At 41.3% G+C, this 10,776-nt stretch overlaps 1 pseudogene; it reads left to right on the top strand.

Annotated features, from left to right (window-relative positions):
• Positions 1-146: 146 nt before the first annotated feature.
• On the top strand, positions 147-7,933 carry LOC124004138 (annotated as a pseudogene).
• Positions 7,934-10,776: the final 2,843 nt, after the last annotated feature.

Consider the following 10,776-nt stretch of genomic DNA (forward strand, 5'->3'; position numbering starts at 1 on the left):
GATCTAATTTAGTGTGGTTCAGCTATGGAAATATGCCTCCCCCAAATTGCAAGGGTGATACTGCTATGATTGTCAGCAGGGCTGTATTTCTCAGTCTTGTACACCAGGTGGCGGCATTACTCCAGAGTCAATACTGAGAACTGAGGATGAACTTAAGGTGCTTGGTAAGCAACATGCAGCAGGAATTCTTAACTTTAAACACAGTCCCTTGGGAATGATGTTCCTAAGGAGGGAAGTCTTGACTCCTGTTTGAAATGTTAACTGTTAATTCATATTAGTTCTCTGAGAAGAGAACTGGCTAAGTCCCTGATAATTTTGTGACCTTTATGATGGCGCCACCTACCGCATGTGGATGCCATTTTAAAAAAGTGCTAATTAAAGATTGTCAAATTGTCTCCTTTGGGAATCAAGGTGTCTGAGGGGACCACCACAGTGGTGCACAACCTGTACAAGATGATGAAGAACGGCGAGCTCAAGGTCCCAGGTCAATGACTCAGTCACCAAGGTAGACCCCATCATCCTCCCTTAGTAGGGCCATGCTTGACCCATCAGTTCTTAAAGTGCCATAAAATAATGGTACTGTACGTGATCACCCTCCTGAGTAAGCAGCGGTATTGACTCCCTCTCTATAGATAATTTCTCTCTCTCTCTCCCTCCAGAGCAAGTTCGACAAACTGTATGGCTGCAGAGAGTCTCTGATTGACGGGATCAAGCGGGCCACCGACGTGATGATTGATGGAAAGGTGGCGGTTGTTGCCGGCTACGGCGACGTTGTCAAGGGCTGCATCCAGGCCCTCCGTGGGTTCGGTGCCCGCGTCATCGTCACAGAGGTGGTGGACTGGCTGCCGTGGAGGGTCTGGATCCTTTTTAGTTTGATTTATATTGTTATTATATTGTTATATTGTTTGTTATTGTTCAGATTTAATTTACATTCTCAAAATATTATTGGAGATTTGTTATAGGTGTGCGTTCAGTTATCTTGGGTGCCTAGCAAATATGATCTGAAGAATTTGTTTTAAGTTGAAGGCCATTTATAATTGCTGTACATAATATGCAAACATTTTCTGTTTGACCCCATGTCATTTGTTCACTGCAGCAGAGGTAGTATCAAGCTCAAGTGTAAAAGCAATGTTATACATTGCTTTTGTGTAGTATTTAATTGGCTTTTGTGATTGTTGTAGGATATGAAGTCACCACCATGGAGGAGGCTTGCAAGGAGGGGAACATCTTTGTGATCACCACTGGCTGTGAGGACATCCTTTTGGGCAAGTAGGTATCATTTTGGAGTCCAGTAGAACACCATGCAACCCATGTTAAACACTATCTGATCAGAAGTACACGCAGTCAAGTTGGGCTAACCCCATTTAATCGCTTGTTTGGACAATAGGCTGTTGGACGAGCAGTCGCAAATAGATTGTTTTTGTTCATGGCACACAAGACACCTGTCTGATTTAGCTATTGTGGAGGCCACGGGGATGACACGGTCCAATAAGAAGAGTGTGGCTAAGTTGCACAAGGTATGTCTCTCTCAGAATTCGTTCTCCCGCCATTTTGTCCACATTCATTGTTTCATAACTTAATTGTGTGAATTGTTTGCCCTTTTATTGTTAGTCTATCAATTCCCCATTATATAGATCACCAGTAGTACATTGTTTCATTCCATTTATGAGTTCTCAATTTATTCATGATATTTACTTTTGGAGCGCTCCTGTCAGTGTTGAATAAGGACACGGACCTGATTACGCATATAGAAGTAGGTCTATGCCACCTGGCCTGCATGCAAGTGTAGACCTATATGTTTGCACATTTGGGACATCTGTCTTAACTCAAGACCACTAATGACCAGTGGCGCTTCTTAAAGTAACTTTTTCTTCACTTCAAACCACAAGTATACCAAGTCTGTTTATAGAATCCATTGAGAATGACAGTAGTTCAATGTACTTGAGCAATATTTCTATCTCTCTCCCTTTTGATAACCACTGCATGAAAGGGGGAAAATGTCATGCTCTGATCCAGGTGAAACGCCATAAAATACCTGATTTACTTCTTATCCCTTGCACAAATAGCCTACAGCTGTGTCTGCCCTGAGCTCACTGGATACGAGGGCCTAGAATATTTTATACAATGCTGCACGTTTCCTAGCGAAAGGTTCGGGCCGGACCAAGTGAATACGTTTTTTTGCAGACAGGCAGGCCATGTGTTGCAAATATGTTATTTTTATTTTTTTATATAGGATATAAAAAAATATTTATAGGCTTTTTTTATTAGGCTGTTTTATATCTGCAGGCTGCAATGTTTTTATTTGTTTACTTTATGTAGGCTATTTTTACATGGATGGCAATAGAAGTAACTTTTAGATTTGTCACTATCATTTAGATATACTTTTTTTATTAACCACATGACAATGAAAACATGCATGAAATGAATAGGAAATGTAGTCAAAATGTTGACAAGGTTATAAATAATATTTTTTTTACTGAAATAATAATTGTGTCCTTCAAACTTTGCTTTCGTCAAAGAATCCTCCATTTGCAACAATTACAGCCTTGCAGACCTTTGGCATTCAAATTGTCAATTTGTTGTGGTAATCTGAAGAGATTTCACCCCATGCTTCCTGACGCACCTCCCACAAGTTGGATTGGCTTGATGGGCACTTCTTACGTACCATACGGTCAAGCTGCTCCCACAACAGCTCAATAGGGTTGGGATCTGGTGACTGTGCTGGCCACTCCATTATAGACAGAATAACAGCTGACTGCTTCTTCCCTAAATAGTTCTTACATAGTTTGGAGCTGTGCTTTGGGTTATTGTCCTGTTGTAGGAGGAAATAGGCTCCAATTAAGCGCCATCCACAGGGTGTGGCATGGCGTTGCAAAATGGAGTGATAGCTTTCCTTCTTCAAGATCCCTTTTACGCTGTACAAATCTCCCACTTTTACCACCACCAAAGCACACCATCACATTGCCTCCACCATGCTTGACACTCCAGCATCTTCATTTTTTCTGCGTCTCACGAATGTTTGTCTTTGTGATCCAAACACCTCAAACTTAGATTCGTCTGTCCATAATACTTTTTTACAATCTTCCACTGTTCAGTGTCTGTGTTCTTTTGCCCATCTTAATCTTTTATTTCTATTGACCAGTCTGAGATATAGCTTTTTCTTTGCAATTCTGTCTAGAAGGCCAGAATCCCAGAGTCGTCTCTTCACTGTTGACGTTGAGACTGGTGTTTTGCAGGTACTGTCTCTCCTTTTCTGGGGAGTTTCCCATTGCTTGGAAAGCAGCCACGGTTCGTCCTTATTTAAAGGGGTAGATAAATCTGATGCTAACTGTTATAGGCCTGTTTATTGACAAGTTTTTCCACCACTTTTGATAATCAACTGACTGGCTTTCTTGATGTCTATAGTATTCTCTCGGGTATGCAATCTGGTTTCCGCTCAGGTTATGGATGTGTCACTGCAACGTTAAAAGGTCCTCAATGATGTCACCATTGCCCTTAATTCCAAGCAAATTGTGCTGTTATTTTTTTGACTTGGCCAAAGCTTTTGATAAGGTAGTCCATTCCATTCTTGTGGACCGGCTAAGGAGTATTGGTGTCTGAGGGGTCTTTGGGCTGGTTAGCTAACTACCTCGCTCAAAGAGTGCAGTGTATAAAGTCCGAATCTGCTGTCAGCCACTGGCTGCCACCAAGGGAGTACCCCAAGGCTCGATCCTAGGCCCCACGCTTTTCTTAATTTACATCAACAACATAGCTCAGACAGTAGGAAGCTCTCTCATTCATTTATTTGCTGATGATAGTCTTTTACTCAGCTGTCCCCTCCCCGGATGTTGCGTTAATTTCCCTACAACAAAGCTTTCTTGGTGTCCAACAAGCTTTCTCTACCCTTAACTTTGTTCTGAACACCTCCAAAACAAAGGTCATGTGGTTTGATAAGATGAATGCACCTCCTCCCACAGATGTTATGACTACCTCTGAGGGTTTAAAGCTTGAGGTAGTTACCTCATACAAGTACTTGGGAGTATGGCTAGATGGTACACTGTCCTTCTCTCAGCACATATCAAAGCTGCAGGCCAAAGTTAAATCTAGACTTGGTTTTCTCTATTGTAATCGCTCCTCTTTCACCCCAGCTGCCAAACTGTAAACTGGTCATCTCTGTATGTCTGTCGTAAGACTCACTGGTTGATGCTTATTTATAAAACCCTCTTAGGCCTCACTCCCCCCTGTCTGAGACATCTACTGCAGCTCTCATCCTTCACATACAACACCCGTTCTGCCAGTCACATTCTGTTAAAGGTCCCCAAAGCACACACATCTCTGGGTCGCTCCTCTTTTCAGTTTGCTGCAGCTAGTGACTGGAACAAGCTGCAACAAACACTCAAACTGGACAGTTTTATCTCAATCTCTTCATTCAAAGACTCAATAATGGACACTCTTACTGATAGTTGTGGCTGCTTTGTGTAATGTATTGTTGTCTCTGCCTTGCCCTTTGTGCTGTTCTCTGTGCCCAATAATGTGTGTACCATGTTGTGTTGCTACCATGCTGTCTTGTCATGTGTTGCTGCCTTGCTATGTTGTCTTAGGTCTCCATTTATGTAGTGTTGTGTTCTCTCTTGTTGTGATGTGTTTTTGTCCTATATTTATATTGTATTCATTTTTTATCCCAGGCCCCCTTCCCCGCAGGAGGCCCTTTTGCCTTTTGGTAGGCCGTCATTGTAAATAAGAATTTGTTCTTAACTGACTTGCCTAGTTAAATTTAAGGAAAAAATATATATAATTGTATTTAATGAAGCTGCCAGTTGAGGACTTGTGAGGTGTCTTTCTCAAACTAGACACTCTATTGTACTTGTCCTCTTTCGCAGTTGAATTAATGAATGCACTGGTGTTCTCCCCAGACACTTTGAGCAAATGAAAGACGACTCCATCGTTTGCAACATCGGCCACTTCGACTGTGAGATTGACCTGAACTGGCTCAACGCCAACTCCGCCGAGAAGATCAACATCAAGCCGCAGGTTGGACTAACCCCCCCACCACACACACAAACACCCTAGCTGTGCTATGTACGTTATGTTGTCTTCTGTAATTTAATTCTCCAGTTTTGTCCTAAACTACCGTTCTCCTGCCAGGTGGACCGCTACCGCATGAAGAGCGGTCGCTACATCATCGTCCTGGCCGAAGGCAGACTGGTCAACCCTGGGCTGCGCCATCCCCGGTTTCGTCATGAGCAACTCTTTCACTAACCAAGTGTTGGCCCAGATTGAGCTGTGGAAGAACACTACCAAGTACCCCTTGGGAGTCCACTTCCTGCCCAAAAAGGTGAGCTATTTATAAGAGAAGCGACGTAAATGCATTTGTCTTGTCATCATTAGATTGACACACCTGTATTCTGTAGCTATTTAGTTGTGAGTATCCTATATATGCTTTTTTCACAACCTGTAAAGAGTTCTAGGTTTTCTTTGCCTGCAACTCTGTACAGTTTAATAGGAAAACAATGTATTGTCACTGTATTCTGAAATTGACCCCACTAACTTCTGGTTGAAATACAGTGGGGCAAAAAAGTATTTAGTCAGCCACCAATTGTGCAAGTTCTCCCACTTAAAAAGATGAGGCCTGTAATTTTCATCATAGGTACACTTCAACTATGACCGACAAAATGAAAAGAAAAAATCTAGAAAATCACATTATAGGATTGTTAATGAATTTATTTGCAAATTATGGTGGAAAATAAGTATTTGGTCAATAACAAAAGTTTATCTCAATACTTTGTTGTATACCCTTTGTTGGCAATGACAGAGGTCAAATGTTTTCTGTAAGTCTTCACAAGGTTTTCACACAATGTTGCTGGTATTTTGGCCCATTCCTCCATGTAGATCTCCTCTAGAGCAGTGATGTTTTTGGACTGTTGCTGGGCAACACAGACTTTCAACTCCCTCCAAAGATTTTCTATGTGGTTGAGATCTGGAGACTGGCTAGGCCACTCCAGGACCTTGAAATGCTTCTTACGAAGCCACTACTTCTTTGCCCGGGCAGTGTGTTTGGGATCATTGTGATGCTGAAAGACCCAGCCATGTTTCATCTTCAATGCCCTTGCTGATGGAAGGAGGTTTTCACTCAAAATCTCACGATACATGGCCCCATTCATTCTTTACTTTACACGGATCAGTCGTCCTGGTCCCTTTGCAGAAAAACAGCCCCAAACCATGATGTTTCCACCCCAATGCTTCACAGTAGGTATGGTGTTCTTTGGATGCAACTCAGCATTCTTTGTCCTCCAGTTTAGTTTTTACCAAAAAGTTATATTTTGGTTTCATCTGACCATATGACATGCTCCCAATCTTCTTCTGGATCATCCAAATGCTCTCTAGCAAACTTCAGACGGGCCTGGACGTGTACGGGCTTAAGCAGGAGGACACGTCTGGCACTGCAGGATTTGAGTCCCTGGCGGCGTAGTGTGTTACTGATTGTAGGCTTTGTTACTTTGGTCCCAGCTCCCTGCAGGTCAACCACCGTGTGGTTTTGGGATTTTTGCTCACCGTTCTTGTGATCATTTTGACCCTACGGGGTGAGATATTGCGTGGAGCCCCAGATCAAGGGAGATTATCAGTGGTCTTGTATGTCTTCCATTTCTTAATAATTGCTCCCAGTTGATTTCTTCAAACCAAGCTGCTTACCTATTGCAGATTCAGTCTTCCCAGCCTGGTGCAGGTCTACAATTTTGTTTCTGGTGTCCTTTGACAGCTCTTTGGTCTTGGCCATAGTGGAGTTTGGAGTGTGACTGTTTGAAGTTGTGGACAGGTGTCTTTTATACTGATAACAAGTTCAAACAGGTGCCATTAATACAGGTAACGAGTGGAGGACAGAGGAGCCTCTTAAATAAGAAGTTACAGATCTGTGAGAGCCAGAAATCTTGCTTGTTTGTAGGTGACCAAATACTTATTTTCCACCATAATTTGCAAATAAATTCATAAAAAATCCTGCAATGTGATTTTCTGGATTTTATTTTATCATTTTGTCTGTCATAGTTGAAGTGTACCTATGATGAAAATTACAGGCCTCTCATCTTTTTAAGTGGGAGAACTTGCACAATTGGTGGCTGACTAAATACTTTTTTGCCCCACTGTATATTATATGATGTCTTGTGACTATTGAAAGATATTGAAACTAGGCTGAATGGGAATAATGGCTTTGATTAACCCAGTAATAGGTAGCCCGAAATGAGGCTCTTTGTACTTGGAGTTGAAATTGAGCACTGCGCAGTCATTTTAAATTGAGTGACACATGGGTTGTGGTGAACATCTTAAGGCCTTTAACTGAAGCCATACACTCGGAGCTGAGCGCAAGAGATATGCTTGTGGGAAGTTGGGAACAAAGCCAGGGATGGTTCGAGGTCAGTCTATTGCCTTAAGAATGTAGTTTTATTTATTTATTTATTTTGTACATGGTCTGTCAAACATAAGAACCACCACTGATATCCCTCATTCTTTTCCTGCTCGACCTGTTCAGCCTTTTTTGACAGCTCCTTTTTGAATTATGTCTGTTCTTGAGACGGGCATTGAGACCAGTTTTGTCATTTTTACATTTACATTTACATTTAAGTCATTTAGCAGACGCTCTTATCCAGAGCGACTTACAAATTTTTCCTGCGAATTTGACCTAACTGCTTGGGCGCAACCAAGCATGTTTTTGTTTTCAGGGGAAAATGTGATTTGCGTGACGATTGAACCCATTACAATAAGTTTTCTCCCCGTGTATGAAAACTTTATTCTGAATTTGACTTGTAATGTCCTTTTTCTCTTCTTTCTGCAGCTGGATGAGGAGGTGGCTGCCGCCCATCTCGACAAGCTCTGCGTCAATCTGACTAAGCTGTCAGATAAGCAGCCAAATGCCTGGACTTAACTGCGAAGGACCCTTCAAGCCGACCACTACCGCTATTGAAAAGTTTGTCAGATAGGTGGCCAAGCAGTGGCCCAGAGTCATGGTGCAGTCTGGAGGTGGTGTGGTGGTGGATGGACACGTGGGTCTGGGTAGGTGAAGATTCCCAGGAGTCTTCTGGTGGCTAGGAAATTTTTGCTATTGCCCTGCTTCAACTTGCATTCAAATATTCTTGCCCACTGTATGCACTTGCCTTTAGATTCTAACCTGAGCTCCATTGCCTTTCAAGTAACAAGTGCTAAATGGATTCTAAAGGCCCCAATCTTGTTATAGATTGCATTGCCTGATTTATTTTTAGTTGAAAGCCCCAATCCCTGTACTATTCAGGTTTACCAATACAATGTAGTGGCTAATATGGCAATAAGTGCTGGTTTCATATTGTCTTAAGGAAAATCCACCAAAGTACCACCAAAGCAGTTCTTGCCTGGCTTCAAGTATACTTACTCAGTTCTAGAACATCTGTAGTGACTTCCCTATTCTGTTTTTATTTAGCTTTATCTTGCCAGTGTTGTGAGCTGTGAGAGAATGGGGTGTGGTCAGGTCAACTATACTGCCATGTTTTGCGGTTACATCATGTATATCTCAAGTGTTGCATTTCATATAGGAATTGTACTATTGTGAAATGTGATGCAATAACGTGATGCAATTCTCTTTTATTTACTTTTGTTGGATTGCTGCATGGCAAATGCAATGCAAGAGTTGAAATAATGCAATTCTGGCAGCAATGCAGAGGGCAACTCCACGCAACCTGCCGGACCCCTCAATTGAAAATGACAGATTCTGCCAGGACACTTCATTACTGCCTTTTGCTTAAGTCTATTCCAAACAGGTGAAAATTGCCATATTTGAACCAAACTGGAATTATGCAAAGCTATTCGTTGGGGGATTGCGTGGATGAACGCTATTAATTCAAATTTACACTGCAATCTCCCATCAACTTAGAGATTTTGCTTTTGATTCAATGCTACTTGGCTCCGGAGGATCCATTAGCTAATTGAATAATAGCGTTTTTTTTCTCCGTTATTGGCACCAACTCAGTGGCCTGGTTATTGTCCGCCCTGAGATTGGAAGGTTGTGAGTTTAATCCCTCGCCGAGTCATACCAAAGACTGTATAAATGGGACCGGATGCTTCTCTGCTTGGAACTCACCATTAAGAATATAGATTGGAAGGCCCTGCAAACGTCCTGTCGAGGAGGTGTATTTCTGCATCAAGCTGCCTCGTGCTACAGAAATATGAAGTGTTCCGGATCGCACAGGGCTTGCTTACCTTTGTTATTCCTTGTACTTGTCTCCATGCCAACTCAACATACTATGAAGAACTCTACAGTATGCGTTACAAGCATTTGGGTTTTAATGTTAGTCAAGAAAAGGTATGAAGAAATAATTTTAAGGCATGAATCGTAAACTACAGTCTGCTTAACGCTCATACTACCGACACAATTTTGGATCATAGCCTAAAGGTGGTTTATTAAATGTGTCATTACTTTGTCAATCAACTTGTTCGCAATATAAATTCTTTTTTTAATAAACTTTTTTAATTTACTTTTTTTTTTTTAAGTAAATTACTTTGAGGTCATTTTGACCCCAGCTAAAATAACTTATTTTTTTGTGCATATAAAAATCAGCCCCTGGTATAAATACTGCAACACAGAACTCTGCTACTCAATCTACACCCACAGCTGTATTGGTGCGTATTCTCTAAAAGGTAGTCGTTCTTGTAAAAATCTAAACTCAGGTTTCTCTAGAGACATTAAGTTATCCATGCCACCAGAGGGTGAAGGGGGACCTTTATACAGTTCACCTGCAGATATGGCACACCTTATGTACACACCTATGGTAATAACTAGGTAAGACTTTGTACAAAATCAATATTACCTTACATACAGTGTACAAAACATTAAGAACACCAGCTCTTTCCATGAGACTGACCAGGTCAGCTACAGGTTAATATTGGTTCATTATTTGGCAGGCACTGAACAGACAAATGTGACAACTAGCTAGATGGTTACAGTAGTTGCCTTAGTAACCAAACAAATAGACTTGCTAGTTTAGCTAAGCAAACCATCATCCATCTTTACTATTATGAAAATCTAATTCAATAATGAAGTTAAGGTTTCCAATTTGACTTTTGCTTTCCAAAGAAGTTAAAATAGAACATGAAAGAATGAACTTAGCCATTAAATTACATCATGCAATAGGGAAATAATGCACACTCTAGAATGCCCTTCAAGACAGTCAGAAATTAGTACTCAACAATGCCATGGTATAATCAAAGATTATCTATCTGTGGTAAAATGGTTTTAAATATGCATTGATAAATTATTAAATACACATTTACCTCAACCTTTATAATGGGTACCTTCAATATAAAGTGTTACAGGTTGTTTATTTGACCATTTTAAACATCTATCAAAGGACCACGTACATACGAAAAAAGATTGCAGTCAGAGTGCAGTATAACTGCAGTATTCTGCAATTACTGCGTCCAAAATACTGCAGTCGACTGCAGTTACTGCACTTTCAAAACTGCAATCTTTTTTTGTAAGGTTGGGAATGCAAGGGGTAACTTTAGGGATAACCAAAGTACCCTGTGGGCCATTAGACATACTGAAACGTTGAAATTGCTGCCAAAGTGTTTTCCTGGGGCACGAAACTGCTCAATCAACCTTTTTCTAAGATTCTTTTCTTTTGCCTGTGAATGGGAAACAGCTGCTGCCTGTGGTACCCAAAGTGTCACTCCCTCCCGTTGATGTGTTTTGGCTCCTCACTTTTATGACTTGTACTGGCTGGGCCTGGTCAATGTTTACAGCCCAGCTCATTACACTGCTCTGAGCAGCTCAGTCCT

The sequence above is a fragment of the Oncorhynchus gorbuscha genome, linkage group LG18, assembly GCF_021184085.1.
Source record: "Oncorhynchus gorbuscha isolate QuinsamMale2020 ecotype Even-year linkage group LG18, OgorEven_v1.0, whole genome shotgun sequence".
Lineage (NCBI taxonomy): Eukaryota > Metazoa > Chordata > Actinopteri > Salmoniformes > Salmonidae > Oncorhynchus > Oncorhynchus gorbuscha.